The sequence below is a fragment of the Fukomys damarensis genome, unplaced genomic scaffold (genome assembly GCF_012274545.1).
Source record: "Fukomys damarensis isolate Sample0158 unplaced genomic scaffold, DMR_v1.0_HiC HiC_scaffold_18, whole genome shotgun sequence".
In the NCBI taxonomy this organism is placed as follows: Eukaryota; Metazoa; Chordata; class Mammalia; order Rodentia; family Bathyergidae; genus Fukomys; species Fukomys damarensis.
Genome location: NW_022900930.1, coordinates 21,001,414 through 21,024,555, shown reverse-complemented (window position 1 = coordinate 21,024,555; position 23,142 = coordinate 21,001,414). Strand labels below are relative to the sequence as shown.

Genomic DNA, 23,142 nt, shown 5'->3' with positions numbered 1-23,142 from the left:
ATTAAGCTTCAAAACTTTATGTTGTTTTATCTGCTGATAGCTCAAATTTAGAGTTTTATGTTTTTATTTTCCTATTTCAATTTTAAATAAGAATTCATGAAATTTTCAAACAATGGGATAAAGAAAATTTCCGTATTTCCTAATAATTTGGTCCCGTGGTTGACATAACAATTTTTTTTAAGCAGTTGCATTTCCATCACCTCATTTGGTAAGTAGAAAACTGAATAGAATAGGTATTGGTATTAAAAGGAGTAACTTGGAAGAAAGAAATTGACTTTGTAAGGCCTTATAAGGTAAGCACATAGGAGGAGTGGATTTATGATCCTATCTCTTATTATAAATAAATACACATTCATTGATAGCTGAAATATAAGTGTACATCAGTTACAATGATTGTTTTATTAGAAGACAGAGGACTGGAGGCTTTGGGATCAGGCAAAGCTGAACTCCAGGTTTAGTTTCCCAGAAGGCAAACCATGTCACTCTGAGAAAATTGCTTAATATCTTTGGGCCTCAATTTCCTTATCAATATAATGTAAACCACTTCATCTACCAATAATTGGAAGCTTATTTTTTCTCCTGTATTGTAGAGTCCTTGAAGACAGAACTCCCTTTAAAAATTTAACTATAATCAGATCCTAGTCAGTGCCTGGCTGCTGAACTGTACTGAATATAAAATCAGTGAATATATAATCAAGTAAGAGGATACACTGAATAGAAAGCTAAAATAAGGAAAGGAAATAAGGAAAAAGAAAAAATGTGAAAAAAAGGAAAAAGTGGAAACAAAGTCTTTGTAAATAGGGGAGCATGAATGGAGGTGAAGGGAGGGCAGGGGTACGGGGAAAAAATAAGAACCAAGATCTGTCATGTAAAGTTACATGATACCAGTGATAAATGGAACTGTACTGCTTACTTTAAATGTATCAATAAACTTAATGGGAAAAAGAACAATAATAAATACAAGACATGGCAAATAAAAATAGCTAAGAGATACTGATACTGATGAATTGAACTGATATATTGCAGGATAGATTTGGGGAAAGAGTAAATAAAAGATAACATTTTCCTCACAAACACAGTATTAAAAGAGGAGAAGAAACCCTTTAAATCTCAGAGAAGGGTTGTCACATTGATCATTATAATACCTGAGGGGGTAATAGTAGCATCTTAAATGAGACTATTTCTATATACTACCTATATTTTCTTTCTTTGTAGAAAGATAGTAAAAACAATGATTTCTGTGAGAGCTGTATGATTTCTTTTTAAATCCAGAGGAATTTTTCTATAAAACTCAGATCATTAATTTTCTTTCTATCCCTTTTCCCAATTTGTCTTCCCAACTATAAGTTTGGGGACTTGAAAGTTTCATGTCAGTTTCAGAGACATTAGATTCTGGATGGGAAAGCTTTACTAATTTTTTTTTTTTACTCCAGATCCCTGTCTACAGTATTTCTTGAATATGGCAGTCTGGAGAACTTCAGGACCACTTTTAGTTTCCCACACTTCTTACTTTTCACCTAACCTTGAACCATAGCTGAAAGGGACATTACAAAACCTGCCTAGTCACATCTTCACATGTTGAAGTGGGAAGAATGACTTTATAGGAAAGCTATTAACAGGACAAAAGTCTAAGCAACATTGTTCCAGTGGGGTGAAAGGTCATAAATGCCATCAATAGCAAATTCCTGATCTGAGAGAGAATAAGAATCCAGTGGGATCCTGTCTGTCACTCTGTACCATGAGCACCAGGGCTGTTCTCATGCCAACTACTGCTTTCTTTTGCTTGGAAGCAGCCTTAACAGAGACTTGCTATTCAAACCCTGATGAACTGGCGACTCACAATAGTAGGCTCATTTAAGTATCAGGTGATAATGTCAATGGAGCAACAGAAGGAGGTTTTTATAGAGAGAAAAGAAAACAGACACATACACACACAAACACACACACACACACACAGACACACACACACACACACCATAGATGAGAGGTGCAATACTTTTAGTGAGAATGGATTTAGCTGGGAAAGAAATTAATAGACTGTTTCCTAAAGAGAAAGAGGAAATTTGAGACATCCTTCAAAATTAGTTGAGGCACAACCATACACTCCAGTGGAGTAAAATGACCTCTGACTCAATTAGTTATGAAATGGAAATAACATCAAGTATGACAATTAGGGAAATGATTCAAGAAATGAGATAATTCTGAGTAGTTCTAATGCAAGTCTTACTTGGTCAAACTTCTGAAAAAAGGAGGAATTTTCAGCCAAATGCACTTTTCTACTAGTATATACTTGTTAAAATTTGCATTTCTACCCTGTGATGAATCCTCCCTGCAAAGACAGATAAAGAGGACCAAATTCAGGCTGCCCTTAGACTTGTGTGTACAAAGTTGGTAAGAGAAGAGGATGTGGAAAGGTTGTAGTGAATGGTGCCCATCACTTGCCAATCCCAGAGCTGTGAACTGCGCTGGATCTATACTCTGTAATATGAACTCTGTGTTCATGTTACTGATTAAGATCTATCCACTTGGCCTCTTTTAAAAGACTTGCACACATCTGAACACACCTTTGAGGCTTCAAATTGGACTTGTGCACCATGTTCTATTTTGGGCGACCACAAAGGTACTGGAAATTTTAAGTAGTAACCAACACCTATAAATTTAAGAAGAGAAGCTATTGCATACATGATTCCTTTGGTGCAGAACAGTTCCCCACTGTGGGCCTCAATTATTCTCAATTATTTAACTCCCCGATCAAGACCAGGTTGGGTCATCTTTGTGGTGATGACCAGGTTGGGTCATCTTTGTGGTGATGTGTTTACTTGTTCAATTAACACCATAGTGGTTTTTTTTTTTAATCTTCAAACATCAGATCAAGGTCTATTTTTGAAAACTGCTTTTGTGTTGCCTTGAGATGACTAATAGATACCTTTATTATTCATAGGAAATGAGACTGCCTTCCTTCCAATTCAAACTCACCCTATACAGAACTCCTCAAGCTCTTCCATCTCAGTTTATTTTATCCAGAATTGAATTAATTAAAGGTACTCAGAACTTTCAGGTTCCAAGCAGAAGTTATTAAATATTAAGCCAGGATAATTTCATTATTTATTAAAGCATGATATCCAGTAAATTGTGAATTACATTTACATGTATATAGTATATAATTCCATATAATATTATATCAATTACTTATTAAATACTATATGTGACATGTTTACAAACAAACATATTGCATAAATGATTATATAGTTTTGGAAAATAAATTCAATTTTGTTTCATTTCCCCTTTTTTTGGTGGTAATGCTGGAGATGGAACCCAGGGCCTTTACACTAACCTACATACCCAGCCTTCTTAATTTTTTTAAAAATTTTCAGACAGGATCTTGCTAAGGCACTAAATTGCTCAGCTGATCTTCAAGTTTTTATCTTCCTACCTCAGTCTCCAAGGGTGCTAGAATTATAGGTGTGCATCATGAAGCCCATCTTACTGTGTATCTTCTATTTTTATCTTTAAAAGTAGGTATCTGTATATGATTTTTAGAGCATATTTATTTCTTTGAATTATTCAGGACAGAAATCATAGCTCATACATTGTCTTGATTGTTATTGAAATATTTTATTAAATTCTTCATTTAGGCAGATTTGATGGCCATGCCTATAATTTCAGCCACTTGAGAGGCTGAGGCAGGGTAGTCAGAGTTTGAGATGTCTCAAATTAAAATTTAAAGGAAAAGGCTGGAGATGTAGCCTAATGATAAAGTGTTTGCTTAGCATACATGAGCCCCTGGGTTCAATCTCCAGTACTGAAAACAAAACAAAACAAAACTGCCTTGTGTTTTATATTTTTAAAGTTCATGAAAATGAACAAGATGAAGAATCATTATATAATTTTGCTCCTATTCATGCCTCTTTACCATATTCTCACTGCCTTTCTTAGTAAATTTAGGGATTAGTTTTGACCCTGAGATTTCTTCCTACCCTCTAAACACATAAAACTATTGTGCTGTTTCCAAGTCACAGTGAATAGTTCCACCATGGGGTGTGTTTGCCTTTTTCGTTTTGTAGGGCAACATTATCTTTACCCTAAGTAAAAAACTTATGAATCGTTCTTACTAATTTCTAGGCTGAGGAAACATCTCCAATTCCACAGCTTTCTAGGGGTTAGGAGATGGGGAGCTCTGTTTCTGATTACACAATTATCTCCACTTACTGCGTCAGTGGTTATATTAAAGGTGTTCTGAGAGAGACTAGCAGGTGTACAATGTAAAACATTAAAAATAATGAAGTAAATAAACCAGTCTATTAGCACATAGTGATTCATGTCCACCCTCACATACAAAGACACATTATAACCAAACTTTTTCAGTTCTCACTTACGAGATAACCACTGTGACTGTACAAGTAGAATAAATGTATCTTTGTCATTTCATTTGTTAGACATATTGTAAGAGCATCCCCTAATGAATAAGGATCATAAAATTCAGGGATTATTACAAGACACTTGAGTAACTAATAATAAAACGAATTGTTTTTACATAAAGAGGGGCAGGAAATCGAAGGACTCATATTTCATTCCATTTTTTTGTATAGACAGTCACATTTGTATGAGTAAATAGTCTCTGTAGGTAAAAGAAACTTTAACATTTTAATGTTAAAAGGTTAACATCCTTAAACATACAGCAATCCTTTGGGCTGATAAAAGTACCTCTCATTTCCCAAAACCTAAAATGTATTTATCACTTAACAAATGGTTTTTAACTGGGGCACAACTCAAAACTCTCTGGCTCACTTTTTCATGGAATGAGCCACATTTGTAAATCAGCACTGATTGAAACTGGTTTCTTCTTCCCTACCACATAAATGAAAACAAGGGGCTGATTTGGGTACTTAATTATGAATATTCTGTATCATAATGTCTGTCTTCTAAAAAATTTGAACACCAAGTTAAAAACTATGATTTTCAGAGTGAAGCAATAAAATATATCAGTGTACCTTTAGGAACATAAAATTTGTGATGGTGCTTATTTAAATAGCTTTTTGAATGAGCAACTTTAATTCAGGAAAGTATACAGGTTTCAGTACAGCCTAAGAGTTACATCTGTTTAAATTAGAATGACCACACTTTTACCACATTGTATTGTCTTCTAATGGTATGTGTAAATAAGAACAACTAATTTAAGTATGGGGATGGAACCCAGAGCCTTGTGTGTGCTAAACACACTTTGTATGACTCTCTACACCCCTACCACCTTTTCCTATTTTAAATATCTTGGTTTGGATGAACTCTTTTACCTAGTTTGTTGGGACTGACTGTGAAATGGAATAGAAGTTAGTGCTGATATTTACTATTTATCAACCTCGATACTCTCAAAAATGTGAAGAAAGGCAAGTTATTTCCCCTCAAAACACATACTCCCCAATCTTCTTTAGATCACAGTCCTATAATCAATGAAGGGAAATTGTTCAACATGTGCATAGCCACAAAATTGTTGATTTGTTTGAACTCTAGTTGAACTGTATTTGATTCCAAATTAGAGCTAATTATTCTTAATCCAGAGGTAAAACCATCACTGCCAGTAAATAGGCTTACTGACATTGAACACAGACTATCGAGTTAGCAGTGATCAGTTTTCCAGTGGTACACCTTCTAAATAATCTCCTGAATTAAACTAGATGCAAATTTCAAGAGTAAAAGGAAATTGATAACATATTTTTTATTCAGAGATCTTAAAGTTCTTTTCTATCGGTTAGTCTTATAACATAATCAAATGTTTAAACATAGAGTTGCATAAATTTTCTTTTGTCCTCATCTAGATGCATCAGCTTATTTTGAAATATTGCAACTTTAAGTGCATTTAGAAAATATGCACAAGCCAAAAAATTAAAAGAAAAACCATTCACATTCCGGTCACACTGCAAAATTTAATTCACAACCTAAATTTTATTTTTTCCTGCCTCTTTTCATTTTTATGTTATTTTTGTTCTTTGGGAATAAAGAAATTTGATGTTTGATTATAAATTAATGTTTCCATAGATCCCACAACAGAACTACAGAGGGGATGAGAATTACAACATTTTCTTTTGGCTGACCTATAGTTCCCACAAAGAGGCAGTTTAGAAAAATGTTGAGAGCACAGAATTTGGAATGTGGCCAAAATAAGTCTGAATCCTACTTTCCTCACATGTGTGACCCTGTGCAAGTTGTTCAACTTCTCTGAGGCTGTTTCCTCTGCTGTAAAATGAGAATAATACCCTCATCAGAGTGTTTTTGTGAATAGTCAGTGAGAGGTATTTGAGGAATTTGGCATGCTGCCTGACACAGTATGCATTCAATGAATGGTAGCTATTATCACTATTTATACGAATACTTGCATTGTTTTACATTCTTAACTAAGTCTGCAGATCACAAAGCTCCAATACCATGTGACATGAAGATTAATAGTAGATCAACCCAAGAGAAACATAATTAAACAGGTAAATCAATTAGTAAAAAAAATCATATCATGTATTTTGAGGTAGGTTATTGAGGACTGCAGGATTATAGTCTCACTGAGTATAGTTGACAGGAGTTCTTTGGAATTAGGATCTTTAGAAATAGTGGTCTCCTGCATTCTACCCTAATTTAGTTTTTATTTCAAAAGATTATCTGATCTTACTACAGTAGAATTCAGTTGGGACTAGAAGAAATAGAAATGTGTTCTTACACACTTGTAGAAATTTCTTTGAGTTTCACCGTAGGCTATAACAAATTAAGAACAAGGAGATCATTAAAAGCATGGTGAGTTTTATAATAAGCATATTTTTATTTATTTCTCTCCTAAATATATGTTTATTTATTTTGTGTGTGTGTAGTTTTTTTTTTGTTGTTGTTGTTTTCTTTTTTTGTTCTGGGTCCAGTTAAGCTTTATGTCAAAACTTCTGGGAGCTCCCCACTCCACTTCATTTCAGAATATGCTTTTATTGATGACATTGTTATCACTTATCATGAGCCAGTTATGTTCAAGAAACTGTTTTATGTACTTTGCATATAAATTATTTCATATAGTAGAACAAATAGTCCTTTGATCTAGCATCATGTCCCTGTTTTTCAATTACTGAATGATGGGTTTCAAGAATACTACCTCAAAACACTGCACCATGGTATTTGAGAAAATAGCAGCAGCAGCAATTTCACTCTTGTCTTTCTCCTCTAAGGTAAAACAATCTTCTAACCTTTCTGGAGTAGATTGTAGAACTTCATGCAAGAGGCTCCATCTCTAACTGAAGAAAAGGAACATCCTTATCCCTGAAAACACAGAGATTCAGAGAAAAACTACACTAATGAGCCTTGCTAAATTCTCCAATTTTATACTGTACACCAAAATCTCTGTCCAATCATACCTCTCCATAATAATCCAGTTCTTCATCAAACAAAATTAAAATTCACAAGTTTCCTGACTTATTTTGGTGTTCATTTCTTTCTGAAAATGTCCCATGGCATGTGAAACATTATATTAAATAAATTGCATGCTTTTCTTTTGTTAATCTATCTTTTGTTGTAGGAGGTCTAGTCTTGGAACTGAGCAGTGTGTGAGGAAATAAATTTTCTTCCCTACATGAACATGTCGTTGAAAGGCAGGCCTGCGGAGGCCAAGTCCATGTCTGCACTTGAGACTACAGTGCAGGTTCCTGCTTCACCTGTTCCTTCTTTCCTCAAAAAATCGAAGACCTCTGAAAGCAGAATTGGAGAAAATTTGTCCTTGACAAGGCAAATACAAAGGGAAAATCAGTTTTGGGATATCAAGACATTAAAAAACAATCATACTTTCTCTTTTGAGGAAAAACATACTGTTATTCACTGACTGTAATAACACAAATTTACTAAGTACAATAAATGGCATTTCCAACTATGGTTTGGATTTAAAATAACCACGTGAGGAACTGGTACTGGGCTGGGGAGAGAGGGCAGGGGAAGGTGAGCGGAGAGATAGAGGAGAGGGAAGGAAGATAACGGGCTGATGAGGGCATCTTAATGTCTACGAGTGGCTGAGACAGTGGTGCTTGCTACTGCCGAATGAGGCAGATAGTTTTTTGGTTTTGTTTTTTCTACTCTTTTTGGCAGTACTAGGGATTGAACCCGGGGCTTTTGCATTTCTAGTCCTCCTAGCTCAGCCTCCCAGAGTGCTAAGATTACGAGGATGTACCACTGAGCTTGGATACTATTTTCTTATATAATATACTTCGGGGAAGTCTGAAATTCATCATTATATCTACATGTTTAAGGGAGGTGTTGTTGCATTCACAAAAAGCCAGAAATACAGAAATCCAAATGCAACCATTGGCCTAGCAGAAGAACTTCAGCGGGACGGCACACTCTAAACTCACTAGCTATTTTTCTGGCATCACGGAATTCCACATTGCGTTTCCTTTCCTCGGTGCTCTTTCTGCCAGACCTCTGAGGAGTTCTAATGTGTACAGTTCCATATTAGAATAGTCTCTTATCAAGACAAGTTGTGGAGTCGAGGAATTTCTAAAAGTAAAATGATAAAGAAGAGCTGTCAGACTTTCTACCAGATTTTGGTATCTCCATTGGCCTCCTTGACATGATATAAGGGTTGGATGATGGTAGTTTGGCCTGGAGGGGTCAGGAATTTCTAATTCTAAATGTTTCAGCCTGGGGAAAAGTTGTTTTCTCCTCCAGCCAGGAAGAATGGCTGCGCCACTCATTGCTTTTAAAGGAGCAATGTCTTACAGAATTTAAAAATTGCTCATCATCTTGCTAAATGTTTTTTCATCCACAAAAGACATGAGTATCCATATATAATGCATAAAAGTGTAAATGATGTGTGTGAGATCGACTTCCTAAGAATGCAACCAGAGCATCTGTACCCAATCCTATAGTTAACAGCACCAGGCACACAGTTTCATATTCTGCTGTCACCATTGCCACATAATTAATAATAATGCTTGAATAAAGAGCATTTTAATCTTGCACTAGACCATGCAAGGCATATAGAGCAACCTACAGCTGCATAAAACTTCAACACAGATAAACAAAGTCTTTATAAATTTCTGAGATTCCAATCTCATATAATTCTTAGAAGATTGAGCCCAGGGCTAGGACCAGAAACTCTTCCTGCTCTTCTATCACTAAGACTAGCTTTCTTTATTCTTGTCACTCCTCCCTCATACGTTTTGTTTGATCTATACTTTCAGAGAAGACTTTGATTTTGGTAATTCTCAAGTACACATCTGCCCTGGCTCTGAAAGTGCAGGCTGTACTGTCCAATATGGCAGTCATTGGGCATGTGGCCACTTGAATGGTGCCAGGCATGAGTGAGATGTGATGTCCATGTTTCATTCACATTAGATACAAAAAAGAAAAATATATACTACTTTCAAAAAGAATAATCTCTTCTTATACTAATTTATTGTTAGAGTTATAATATTTTGGATCTAGCAGATAAAATAGGTTATAAAAATTTATGTCATCTATTTAGTTTCACTTAAAAGGCTTCTGGAAAATTTAAAGTCATTTGTGTGGCTTCTGTTAATTATTCAAATTATATTTCTTTGTGTGTAGAGTATTTAAAAAAAAAACATGATTTCACCTAGGTATTTTGTTAGCATCTCCAAAGTCTCAAACGTACTTTGCGTCTTCTTCCCCAAACATTTCCAAGAAAGAAATCTGGTGAACAAATCATGCTCTTGCTCCTTCCCACTGCCCCAAATCTACAAGGGACCATTGATTCTGCCTCCATATTCTCGTTCTAGTCTTTTCTCCCCAAACCTATTATCTACTCCTGGCTGGGGCTTTCTCTCTTTCTTCCTGGACTGTCATAGTTCAATATCTTCCATGGTAAACTCTAACTCTTTCTCACCTACCTTAGGAGTACTAGCTTAATGTTTCATTTTTCCAACTTGAACTCTTTCAGTACTTTGCCATCTACCTTGGTATAACACACACCACAACATGGCTCTGTCTACTTGGCCATTTTTAGTTTCTATCTCTCTATATTGGAACCCTGAATTCTGGCCATAACAAATAGTTCTCAGCCATCAGAACATGTCCCTCTGTGCTTTTATGCTTTAGAACATCTTGTTCCTCAGCCCAAGTAGGCTAAGCACATTCCAAGGTGAATGACCACATACTCCCTAGGCCCCACCTCCAACATCCTTGCTATGCGATTGAAACAGTTCTTGTATAAGCAAAATAGATCACTGCTAGATTTCTCTTACTTCTGTGCATTCACACCTCTGTTGATAAAATATCATATTTAATTAGAATTGCCTATCGCTAAAACAATTGCCGATTGCTAAAGACTATTTGGCAGTCACTGTTTTAGATGCACTGGGCTGAGTGACTGAGTTCTTAGCAGGTCTTTTTCCTGGAAAATTATCCCATATTAGTTAGCATGATAATGATTCTGATGCTGATGATAAAGCTACATGTGGATAACATTCATTCTGTGTCTCTGATGTCCCAGTCGTTTTACAACAATGCTATTTAATCGTAATGGTGATCCTCACAGGTGAGTTCTATTATCTAAAAGTAGGGACAAGTACTTTCATGTGAGGAGCAAGTAGAGCTGTACAGAAGCCCAGGGATCTTGTTGCCCCTATAAAAATCTTAGCAATTGCAGAGCTGGGAATGATTTCCAAGTTAGTGTGACTGAAACAAAGGCCTCCTATCCACCCCTTCAACACACTAAGCTGGGTTCTAGATATTATTCCTGCATCTCTGCCTCACCAGCCATGTTCTTTCCTGCCCTGCTCATCTGCACACAGGATTCTCTCCATTGAAACCCTTTTTTTTCTCTCCATTGAAACCCTTTTCCTTGCTCGTGTTTGAAGTGGTCCAGGTAGGATCAGCCACACTCAATCCTGCGCCTTCCCTCCAAAATGCTTGCTCACCTCTGTGGTGGGGCTTACGATGCTGTGTGCTTATTCCCTTCCTGGGCCTTGTCCCCCATGACTATAAACCGTCCTCAAGAGGAACAGCTCCAGCTCTTCACCACCTACCTCACTCAGTCAGGAGACTCAGTGATGCCCAGCACTTGCCTTCCAAAAGAACTCAGGTCTATACTAAGAATGATAATAAGATTTGCTAACATATCTTGAGCATCTTCTACATGCCAGACCCTGTTCTACACAGTTAAAATATATAGCCCATTTAATCCTCACAGAACTCTTTAAGATAACTTATCATTTAAACCTTTTAATTTTCCCAGAAAAACTAAACTTGAAATACTTTTAATTTCAATAAAAACCTTTTGCTCACCATTGAACTCTAAGCATTCCTAAAATTTACCTAATGTACTGTTTTATTGTAAACTGTATTATTTCTTAACAATAACTTCGTTCCAATCAGTCAAGTCCATATCCATTTTTAAAAAAACAAGCGAATGATTTGTTTTCAAAGTTCATGTATGGTAAGCAGAAAAGGAATTGGTGCAGGTAGTTTAAACATCTGATCAAAATATACTTAGCAAACATGCTAAATAGCTTTTAAAACCCTCTATGTGAGTCTTTTTCAGCAGAGTAAAAATATCATCATAGCTTTTTGTTGATTAAACATTATCTCTGGGAAAAATAGTTTTCATTGAAGTACTAAATATATTCTTAAACTGCAGACAAACGGTAGCTCATATCTAACTTCAGGATACTTCTGAGGCCCTTGTTTATCCCAGAATTTTTTTTTTTTTTTTTTGGACTTTGTTTTCCCCAAAATTTTTTTTTTTTTTTTTTTTTTTTTTTTTTTTTTTTTTGGTACTGGGGATTGAACTGGGCTGAGGCAGGTGGGGGAACCACTGAGCCAAATCCCTGGCCCTCTCCCAGAATTTGTTGTGCTCCTTCCTGATAGCTGGAAAGGTGTTCCCAATTGCTTATGAGGTATCTTCATTTAGATAAAGCCTTTCTCCCCTCATCAAAACAAAGCAAAAAAGCTCCTCTCCATTCCCATTTTAGTTGATAACATCACCATCTCTCCAGTCACATGGTCAGAAATGAATCTATTCTCAGTATCCACAACTGATCGATTGTTGGATGAACATTAGAGTCACTCTGAGGTCTGTGAGACTCTGATTTTACAGCACAGTGGCACCTAGGACCTCAGTGATGAAAGGTAGACATGTCCCTACACACCACAGACATGCGAGGCTCCAGAAGACTTTAAAGAGATAAGTAAGCTCAGGGATTTGAAGGAGATTGTCCTATAAACTTCCAAAAACACTTTTAACAACAGTAGCAGGTGACATTTATGGTACTCAGCTTTATGTCAGAGATGGTGTATTAAAAACATACATAAATATTTTAAATGCTCGGTTTCTTGGTTATGTTTCTTTGGAAAAGGAAAATAGGCTCAGGATATTTTGTAGTTTGGTCTGCTTCCTGGCAACCAGGTTTTGAAACCAGAGCTTCCAACCCTGCGTGAGTCCAGAATTCACCCCAGCCTGTGTTACGACCTTTCCAAGGAATGAGACTGGACCCTGGAAGTCCCCTCATTTTATTCTATCTTTGATGTCCCCTGATGATTCACTACTACAGACAGGCCATGGTTGTCTACGGCTCCCCATCCCCCCTCTACTTTACAGGCAATACTGGACCTTGCCCCATACCACAGAGTGACAGGGCTGTCTCCTCGGAAATTCCTCAGCCTCCTTCCCTAGCTCTCAATATTGGACCTCAGCCACTCAATTCACTCCAGTGCCCAAAGGTCCCAAGGATCTCCTCTCTATTTCCCAGTCCCTAGAACTATCATTCTAATTCTGTTTTTATAAGTCCAACAATTTTAGATCCCACATATAAGTAAGACCATGCAGTAGTTGTCTTTCTCTATTTGGCTTATTTCACTTAGTATGATGTCCTTAAGTCTCATCATACTGTTTCAAATGACTGGATTTTCTTCTTTTTTTCTAAATATTGAAGAGGACTATGTGGGTATGTGTGGGTGTATATGTGTGTGTGTGTGTGTGTGTGTGTGTGTGCAAAATTTTAAAAAATTACATCCATTGATGGACACTTAGGTTGTTTTCACATCTTTTTTCTCCCTTTGGATTTATTCCAGAAATAGGATTGCTAGATGATGTCTTAGTTATGGTTTTAATTTTTGGAGGAACTTTTGTAAAGCTTTCCATAGTGGCTATACCAATTCACAGCCTCATCGAGAGTACACTTATATGGTACTTAAATGGGGTCTTGATTAAGTTAGGATTTTGGCAGTTGTTGAAAAAACAAGCCTGGAAGAGTCAAGAATTGTTTTACACAGCTAACATTTACATATTGTTCCCTCAGAGCATTCATGTAAATTGTCTAATTGGCACAACAAACCTATAGGGTAAGAGCTTTTCTAAGTCATCTTCCCTGACCACCTAAGACACCTACCTCCCTTCTCTGAGCAATTAATTCTCTCCTGATCTAGAGCTTTATGTCTTGAGATAGAGTCTCTACACTGTGTAAATGACTTCTGTATATGTCTTTTTAAAGAACTAACTAATTCATTCATACCATCTTCTGTCTTCGATTATACCAATTAGCATTCTGTCTTGTTTCTTTCACTAAGCTTTGAGCTATTTTAGTAGCATCCTGAGTTGTTTTTTAATATCTAAACACACAGTAGGTCTTTGGTGGGTGTGTAATAAGTGAATAAATGAATGACATCAAAGATTATTTTAATTATATAATTACAACATCAACACCTACACTTGAGCTAGAGCTCTCCTTAAATTGTACCCAGAACTTAAAATCTTTCTCATACTTTATACATTTTCTCATTTTTATTAAAGCCTTCATTTCAATACTAGATAAAATTAGAAACAAATGATCAATTAATGTGTTAACCTACCAACAATGGGAACATCATCTTCAAAAATCCAGAAGAACTCAAAAGCTTGTGGCTGTATGGCCAAGCCCATCAATCATGTGTCTCTCTAGATGTTCTGGTCCACATAGCAGTTATGAACTCATGTTATTAATATGCTTGTAGAGAAAATATAGTTTGGTGATTGTCTGAACATGATTTGCCACCTGACATTGTACTTGCCAGACAAAATTCTGGTTTTATTTCCCAAGAGAATGCACTAACCAATCAATAATGTGAGCACGGGGAAGTGGCATTTCTCAGTGTCAGTAAACAAGAAGCCATCCTGTTTAATTGGCCACATATTCTTTCTTTGTCTGAGAAACCTTTGCTAGAGCAGGTGTAGATTGCTTGAAAACACCTTAGTTTTGATAGGTAATCGAAACATCCGAATTTCAAATTAGCAACCTTCCTAATTCCCACAAAATTTAAAAGTTCCTTTGGTTGAGTGACCCTGTTGATAACAATAACTTTGAAGGACAAATTCCTTCAAGGTCCTAGTCATTAAGGCCCTGCACTCTCTTCCTTTCAGGGCTTATTTATAACATGGACATCCAGTACCTCTCCTCCCAGGCTAGGCCAGGAGTGGAACACAATAAAATGAGTGAAGAGTTAGGGAATGAAGTGGTTTATGAGTGAAACATTCCCCAGGAAACATAATTTTACAGTAATAATCTTTTAGTTCTTTGCAACTGTAAAGTTAAATATTAGAGCCAAAAGAGGGGAATCAAAGTGTCGAGGGCATGCTTTCCAGATTCATTCAAAAGGAAGCAAAATTTAGAGTTCAAAATGATTATTTGTAATATTATATTACATAATACATACACTATGCATATATTTTATATATATATATATATAGTCAAATTATTTGCCAGATAACAGGCACTATTGGGTACCAAAGGATATTTGAGAGCATTTGTGACTTCAGTAAGGTGATTTTCAGACTACTAAGCTTTATAATTTGTTTTTTACTAAATGAAGGTGATGGTAATTCCTCTCTTTTGCCAATAAATCTAAAAATTAATTTGAAATGTAATAAAAATATTTTGTTCACTTCACAAGGAAATTTTTTAATTTAAGGGAAAAGTCATTATCCTAGTCTTATAAAATTAAATTTAGTAGAAAGGAAGGCAGTGATATAACCAGATTTCAGATTTTATATATATATAGTTATATTTTTAAGCAAACCTAATGTCAAGGAATTCAAGACATATCATCAGTCATCTGAGTTACTGACCTGAGAAAACCCTTTTCCCAAAGCAAGTGTATTTTTAAGTGATGAATAATGGTCTTTTCTTTGGTAAAGGAGGTGACTATGCTGGCCCACGTTTTTATTATTTTCTTAGTTGTGAGATACAACTAACTGCAGTTAAGTTGTTCAGGAGATTTAAGTCTGGGGATAAATTCTGCAATGGGTCAACTGAACCAAGTTAATTTGTGTTGGCCACGGTTCCCTCTGTTGAGGGTGTCTCAGAAACTTAAAAGGATTGCTTAGACAATTAGTATTAGCGTAGTGTTTCACATTAAAAGAGTTTATCAAAGCTCACTTGCACTGTGCCTGCCTCACAGTTGCAGGGTCCTGAGTTTGATCCCTGGTACCAAAAAAAAAAAAAAAAAAAAAAAAAAAAAAACCTACCAACTCAAAACAAATAAAAATCTCACCTACAGATATAGACCAAATGAATTTTCTCATGATGAAAAAGCTACATGGAATTATAGAGAACTTATATTACCTTGATTAGCTATTTATTATTTCACACAAATTTCATTTGTTAACATTTGATATCTAAAAACCTACTTGGTATAGTCATGTATCCATCCTTCATTTACTTTTGGGTAGATACATGGCAAAATGAGGTGGTAAAGAATTAATAAACACCATTTCTCTCTCATGGAGTTCACTTCCACATGAAAAGGTTAGCTAAATACAGAGAAACTTAACTGAAATGATATAAAAATATAATGAGCAAAGTAGTGTCAGACTATCTGAGCAGAAGCAACTAAATGTGACAATGGCTACATCTCTCATTAGGAAATAATTTAAGACCAATGAAAATATTTCAGAGTTATTCAAATAAACAGATTCTTTAAAAGCCTATATTTTTTGTATTTGGTATTACATTCTTAGGTTTATGATTTCTCAGTTCCGTCTTTAAAAGTTAACATATACAAAGCATTTAGGATAGTGGCTAGCACAGAGTACACTCTAACTGAACAAATTGAATATTTTTGAACAATCTTTTTTTTTGTAGCTTTTTGAATCTACTTATCCAAGTTTTCATTTTCTTGAATTTGCTTAGAAGCAGGTATTTTGAAGGATCACATTTTCCAGCTCTGTTAAAAAAGCCTTAAAGATCTTGAATTTTGTTACTCTGTGTTTAAATTTTCCTTCTTATACTTATTTTACAAAGGAAAAATTTAAGTATTGAATGTTGATCACATTTCTTGGTGAATACGACAGCAGAGGCCTTAAGAAAGTTAAGAAATTTATTTTTATTGTTTGAATTTCTCATGACAGGAGAAGATTCATTTGAGCTTTATTCAAGCTTCTGGTATTACTCCTCTTTAAGTAACTGTTGAAATATAGTGTTCCTCAGGAAGACTATATTTTGCCTTAAAAAAATCATTTTCTAATTTTTTTTTTATTTTAGAAAAAAAATTTAAATTGTCCTTTTGTCCTAGAAACAAACAGAACTTTTAATCATGCGTTAGTATAGCACACCAGGCAATGATCTGGTCTGATTACTATGAGTCATTCATGCAGCAAATGCTGACTATTTAATAGGTTGACCTGTTTGCTGAATGCCTGCAGTATCTCAGATGCCATTCTAAAGCTGGTTGAATTGTCCCTGTAACTTTCATTCTGCCCAAGCAGCCTGCATGTCTTACCTTTTCGCCACTTACCATTCTTCTAAACTTCCTCCACCTAAACTGGTTTAAATTGGTGTTCTAGGCAACATATCAAAAAATACTGCAAAACAACTAAGTGTTTGGAAAGTTTTCTACTTAACCACTGGTATTGCTATGCGCTCTAAATTTCCAGATCTAGAAATTGAAAGGCAGGTTCTTTTAAAAGCTTATTTCCATGGAATAAAACATAGTCATTACTCTAGAGCAATAATGTATCTGACGGAGTAAGTGGACTTGTTTTAGAATGTGCTGAAACGTCATCAGATGATACAGCACAAGAATAGCTGGTGTAATTGTTATCTAATCTCATTTCCCTTGTGAACTTTAGTGCGCAGAACTGAAGTGATTAGGTGCCAAGGTATCTTAATGAACTACAAAAGGGAGCTGACTTTTAAGATCCAAGAGAGGAGCTCCTAAACCTTTAGTTTTAATAGTGTAAGTGTAGGAAAAGTATAAGTATCAAGGAGTGGTCTTACAAATGACTCAACGAGAAAGAAGTAGCTAGTTTGTCAATAGATGGAGGAAGATTCTTCACACAGACAAAGCTTAAGCAAGAGTCTACGAACGGGGCTGTGGCCTCTCCTGTGATCACCTCTTTGGAGAAAATGCCTCTGAGCAGCTGGCTGTCCTTAGCTGGAAGTTGGTACAGGGACTTCCTTTTAGAGAAGGGCAGAATGGACATTTATGTGAATACATTTTCTCTAATGTGGCCAAAACGTTGCATGTTTTGTTGTTGTTGGTTTTCTGTGCCTTTCAAACTCACCATCTTCATGCCATTCCCGGCTCATTGCATTTATTCCCTGATTGGATTTTCAGCAAGTGTTTTAGCTCCTAGTTTGATGCCTATTTTTGCTGTAGTTTGTTGGATTCCTTATTAGCTGATCCTCACCACACTCTCAGTCTCCAGAGGATGATAGATAGAGTAAAGCATCAGAAGATGTGGGACCTGAGAGGTTTATGTTGCCCCTGCCTTCAAATTCGGCCATTCCAGAAAATGAAAATAGGAAAAGGAATCTGAAAAGACTTATTTCTACATTAATTATTAGGAAGTCATCTCAATAATCTACAAAAATGTCAGATCACTTTAAAGCAATCAAGTGTTGCTTTCTTATCAGGTTTTACTAATGTTTTGAGTCATACTAAAGTAGAGGAAACAATTCACTATAAGAAAATATTCTTGATACTTTCTAATTATTGAGAAAAAATTCTCAAATGAAAGATGGAACTAAGTATGCAAGATTAAAATGCCAAAAACATAGGCCAAAAAAAAAAAAAAAGAAAGAAAAATAAAAGTAGGCAACTATGTAAATGGGCAGAAAAAAATCACTGAAAAATTTCAAGTAGGGCTTTTTATTAAATTTGCCTAAATAGAAAAAGAATGGAGGAAATACAATGAAAATATTAATTTTTTCTTTTTGAGATGAAAATATTTGAAAGTAAGATTCCTGGCTAGATTCAGGAAAAGTAAAAACTTTATGGATTTGTTGTTGTTTTGTTGTTCAAATAATGCTACACAAGGTTTAGTATTAATATTGGAACTATGTATATCTGTTCTGTTCAGGGAAGAGGAAAAGCATAGCCTCTATGGTCCAAATTCAGAGTGAGTCTACTAATACATTTGAGTTCTGGAGACTGGACTCTGCAGAGAGAACATGGAGCATTCTGTAGTAATGCTCATTAATCCCAAAATGTACATCTGTGTTAGCTGTTTCCCTGGTGTTTAGTCAGCAAATATCATCTTAATGAGCTTAAGCTAGGAAGAGTCATTTGCCAATATTTAGAATTCTATAGTTACAAAAGTGTTTTCTTATAGCTAACCACATCTGAACTTTTTCAATAATCATGTAGAGATATTTGGAAAACCTCAATGTAATTTTTGACAGTGATAATTTAGAATTTAGCAGGCATATCTGTAATTAAATCTTTTATTTGAGAAACTTTCAGGAAAGTATTTAAAACAATCATGTATTACACACTCCAATATAAATTAGAAGGACAGCTAATTTAGTTACACTATCAAATATAGTTATGTATAAATGAATTTCAAAATACTATAAATATAAAATATTTCAAATGATACATATATATTATAGAGTTATGTTTCCTACAGTCTAATTACTGTATATATAAAATGGTTGATTAAATATGATTAATCTTTAAGATCAATTTCAATTTTCAATTTCACTTGTAGCTCTTATCTAATGTATATCATGTATCCATTAAAATCAACTGGAAGATCGCCAGAGTAAATCTTTAACAGACAGCACAATAATTGAGAACTGCTTTTTATCTTACTTTTATTACAAAACGTAATGCTGGAACATAATGGGAAAATGTATAGAAATATGAATTTAAGTAAATTTCCAAATATTTTACTCTTTAATTTCAAAAATTTGTATCTTTTAAACTTCCTTGTCTGTGTTACTCTATGTGCAAAGATTTATATAATACTAATTATAATTTTTGCTTTCAATAGGGACATATTAGAGACCAGGAATGTCCTCTTTACTATTACTTAATGAAATTCCTTATAATTCTTACTTTTGATGACAGAATTGCAACAATTCTAACTTTTAAAGGTTATAACACTATGCTTATTTAAAAATAATAATATATTTAAAATAGAAAAAAGACTATGAAGTCTCTATAATCAGAAACAACTATTCAAAAGAGAAAATTCTCTCTTACCTGCTCTGCTATTGTAGATTTTATTTTAGTTATTTTGTCTTTTTCTAGTTCATGACTTTTCTTTTTTTTGTGGCTTCACATTGAAAAACACTTCCATAAATATCTTATATTATAATCAGCTACTAATCATCAAGTCAACATTAGCTGTAAATAATCTGACTTGCAGCAAAATCCAATTAGCAATATTTACTACCCATATTATTCCCAGAAAATTTTATAAGAGCTTTAGACAGAAAATTATAATATCTCTATATAAAAACTTTTCAAATTTTTGTTTAAAATTTATTTGTTATTAACCTTCAGAAAATTCTGTTCTAATGTACAACATTTGAAGCTTATAAGATACTGTGATCCTCAAGTTACACTTTCATATTAGAGAAGTTAAATCCTCGTTGTTTTTGTAGAACTTTTAAATTTCTCTGACAAAATGCAGTGGTAGGACTTCATTTTCTAGGTTGTCTATATTTATAGTAAATAAAAAAGAAATAGAGAAGCCCAAGCTTGTCAGTACAGTGTCTGAATGCCGAGTTCTAGATGCTGGACAAAAATTGTAGAATTAGAGGTCAGTGAAATTCTGGAAGCCTATGAGCAGAGACAAACTCATAGCCGGAGCCACAGACCTAAGTAAAACTCATACGCAGCTGAAGGCTGCAAGAAGCAATCAGGAGATATCCTTGGTGAAGTCTGAAGGATGCATGGGAGGCAGCAGATGTTACAGGGGAAAAATTAAAGGAAAAGACTTTATACGGGGAATATTGCATTTGCAAATCTTTGATAGAATGTTTTGAAAATTAGAAAATATTTGATTTTGCCAGCGAGAGAGTTGGAAACTGGTGAAAATGGGGAAGCTAAAAATAGATAAAAACTAAAATATAAAGTCTTGAAAGATGAAGGTCATGTCTTTGAATTTGATTTCAAAATTATTGAATGAATTACTTTGTTGATATGTGTGCATATTGGGCTTAGAAAGTTCATTTTTCATAGATATCACCTTAAAACCTTTGCCATACATAGGCATAAAGTTTGTATATCTCTCTTCTTGTGGGCTCAGGTTCTTGTCCCACATGGGGCTGTCACAAAAGTGACAGGGGATATTGGTCAGGATTGCCTTGGGGATTTCTATACGTCATTATTCTTAAAGTTCTCCCAAGAAAAATTAATATGAACTCATTTTCTTTTCACACTACTAATGCTAAGAATTCTTTTGGCAGTGCAAAGGGAGTGAAATTGGAAAGAGACTTTTTCTCCTGTCATTCTGCTCTAATAGAATCATTTACTTGGTTGTTGTTTTTACTCATAGAATTTGACTCAAAGCTAATTCTGTTCATTTAGTTTTGCTTCAAAAGTTACACATACGGAACAATGCTGCCCCACACCATTTCATGCCTTACAGTTCCATGCACTCAGCCATGTTCCTGTTTGTTCTTATTAAACGTTTATACATGATTCCCTACCTTGAGAATTCTTAACTCTCCCTCTTCATATCTTGAATATCATTTGGAACAGTAGTTTTGAAAAATTTCTCCTTATGCCTCACAGATCTCTTATCTGAGTGTATGTTAACATTGTTATACCCGTGAAACTGGTGTTTCAAACTCATATGTATCAATGAAAATATTGTACTTAAAAATAGTAAGGGAGTCCTCATACCATCCATTTTTGGCAAAGCGGAATAAAGATAGCAAATAACAACATTTCTTTCAGGTAAATTTTGGCTATTTATTTAAAAATTCATGGTAAATTCTACCTTTAACAAATGGAGGTTTTCTTCAAAGTTTTAAATCAAATATTTTATGTTAAATATTTTCAGAAGCATTTGAAACGATCTGACATTTCTGGTAGCCCAACAATACCAGTGACTTTCGGTAAAGCTGCAATGTTGCTGAAGCAATTCAATCATTACTTCAGTCATTTCCTTACCAGAAATTTTGATTTGACTGACCCATTTCAATCCACAGTAACAGCTTTGTTCCTAAGAGACTATAAATCGAAGAAACGCTCGCTAAGAGGCAATTGCCAGTGCAAATCAAAGCCTTTGCTATTATCACAGAGCAACCGACAGCAAACATCCGCTGCAATTATTGGTCTGTTTGTATGGGGTGTGTGGTGTTTCTGGTTTCACTCTTCTCTGAAACTTATCTGCATGTGAGAAAAATTGCATGAAAGAAGTTTTACCGCCGCATACTGTAGCTGTGCTTGAGCTGAATGTGGAGACTTTAGTTCTTTTCTCTCCCTGGATTCTGAGCTGGGGGAGCACAGTGCTGGTGTTGTGCTCTGGGCTAGGCTGGCATGCGTGATGCCCGCTCGGAAGGGAGGTGTGAGCAGCTTCCAACACCTACACCGTCTGCGTTTGCTCTACAACTACCTTGAACTAAATCAAACAGCACACTGAAACAGTCTGGAATAAGCAAGAACAAAACCTATCGGCTATTGTGACCTACACGTGGAACGCCGTTCTTTAATTTAAAGGTATTTACATGGGTGCAGGAAGAGTTAAATCATTCACAAGGCTTCAAAATAAATGCCTCACACTTTAAATGTGGCTAGTTTTCCATGTAGTTCTCCCAACATGTGTCAAAGTGCAGGTCATAAAAGAATCCATTCTTAAAAAAAAAAAAAAAGAATCCATTGTTTGTAGGAGAGAAAGGTAGTTGGTTAATGAAGACTCTCCACAAGGACAAGCCATCACAGTTTGTTAAAACAATAAATAGCTATTTAAAATCCCAAGACATATCTGTGATTTTTAAAAATCATACACTATCTAGAACCTGAATTCACAGAAACAACTGTCTCTGATCCAATTTTGTGGAAGCGTGTGTATGGCCTTCCATATGCTACATATTTTTCTTCCGTAAATTCCTATTGCAATCAATGCAAATCTTTCAGGTTAAGTTCCGCTCCAACTTAATGTTTATGCTGTGCCTTCAAAAGGGAAAAAAGGCTTACCTCTGACAGTCAAGTGGGATGCCCGGAAGCCCCTTCTCAGCCTCGGCCTCAGCGTGTAAGCAGATGCTCTCTGAGCCAACAATCTGTTAACAGGAAGCAGGTAAACCCGAGAGCGTCCGCCTGCGTTACAGTCCAGTGCCCACTCAAGCACACACCTGCTTTCTCAAAACCTGCTGCTCATGTGCGACAGCCACGCACAGGACCGGTGTTAGCAGAGGGAGCACACACCCTCCTTTGGGATCAGGATAAGCAAATAGGGAGCTGCTGAGATAATACCGGGAGAAAGCTTTGCCTTCCCAAGACAGAATCTTTTTCTGCTCCGGATAGCAGATATGCAGCATTATCACTCTGCATTCCACTTTCTCCAATCAGCTAATTGCAAGCGGTAGCAGTCAAAAGCTTGTGGAAAGGGCAGCTTGCAGGCATGTGCAGCTTTGATAATTGTACACTAACATACCCGTTGCTTCTCCCCTCTCTGAGTAAATTCTTTAAAAATGCTTCTTCCCGGGGAAAGCTCAGCAGAATATGCCACACTGTTTTCCATAAGTAAAATGGCTGGTTCTCTCGGCACTGCTGCAGACAGCTCATTGGGTTCCACTGGCTTTTCGTAGCCATAGCAACAACCAACAGACAGACTTAGATAGCAAGCATGGCTGATCATGTGCGGTGCGAGATTGAGCTTGTTAATTTCTTTTCATCAAATCATCATTTTTTGAGGAGAGTAGCTTCTGTTATCTTTCTAAACATTTCACCAATAGCACA

The 23,142-nt window shown here is 35.5% G+C and overlaps 1 protein-coding gene across 4 annotated transcripts in view; it reads right to left on the bottom strand.

The window, feature by feature from the left end:
- Sorbs2 (sorbin and SH3 domain containing 2) overlaps positions 1–22,926 on the bottom strand; it is a 209,765-nt gene extending 186,839 nt beyond the window's left edge. The window contains exon 1 of one of the 4 annotated variants that reach the window (XM_019206848.2): positions 22,381–22,926. The gene's annotated coding sequence lies outside the window, so the exon portion shown is untranslated. The remainder of the gene's footprint in view (positions 1–22,380) is intronic. The other 3 variants (XM_033765408.1, XM_033765407.1, XM_019206849.2) reach the window with 3 other exon arrangements.
- Between the last annotated feature and the right edge of the window lie 216 nt (positions 22,927–23,142).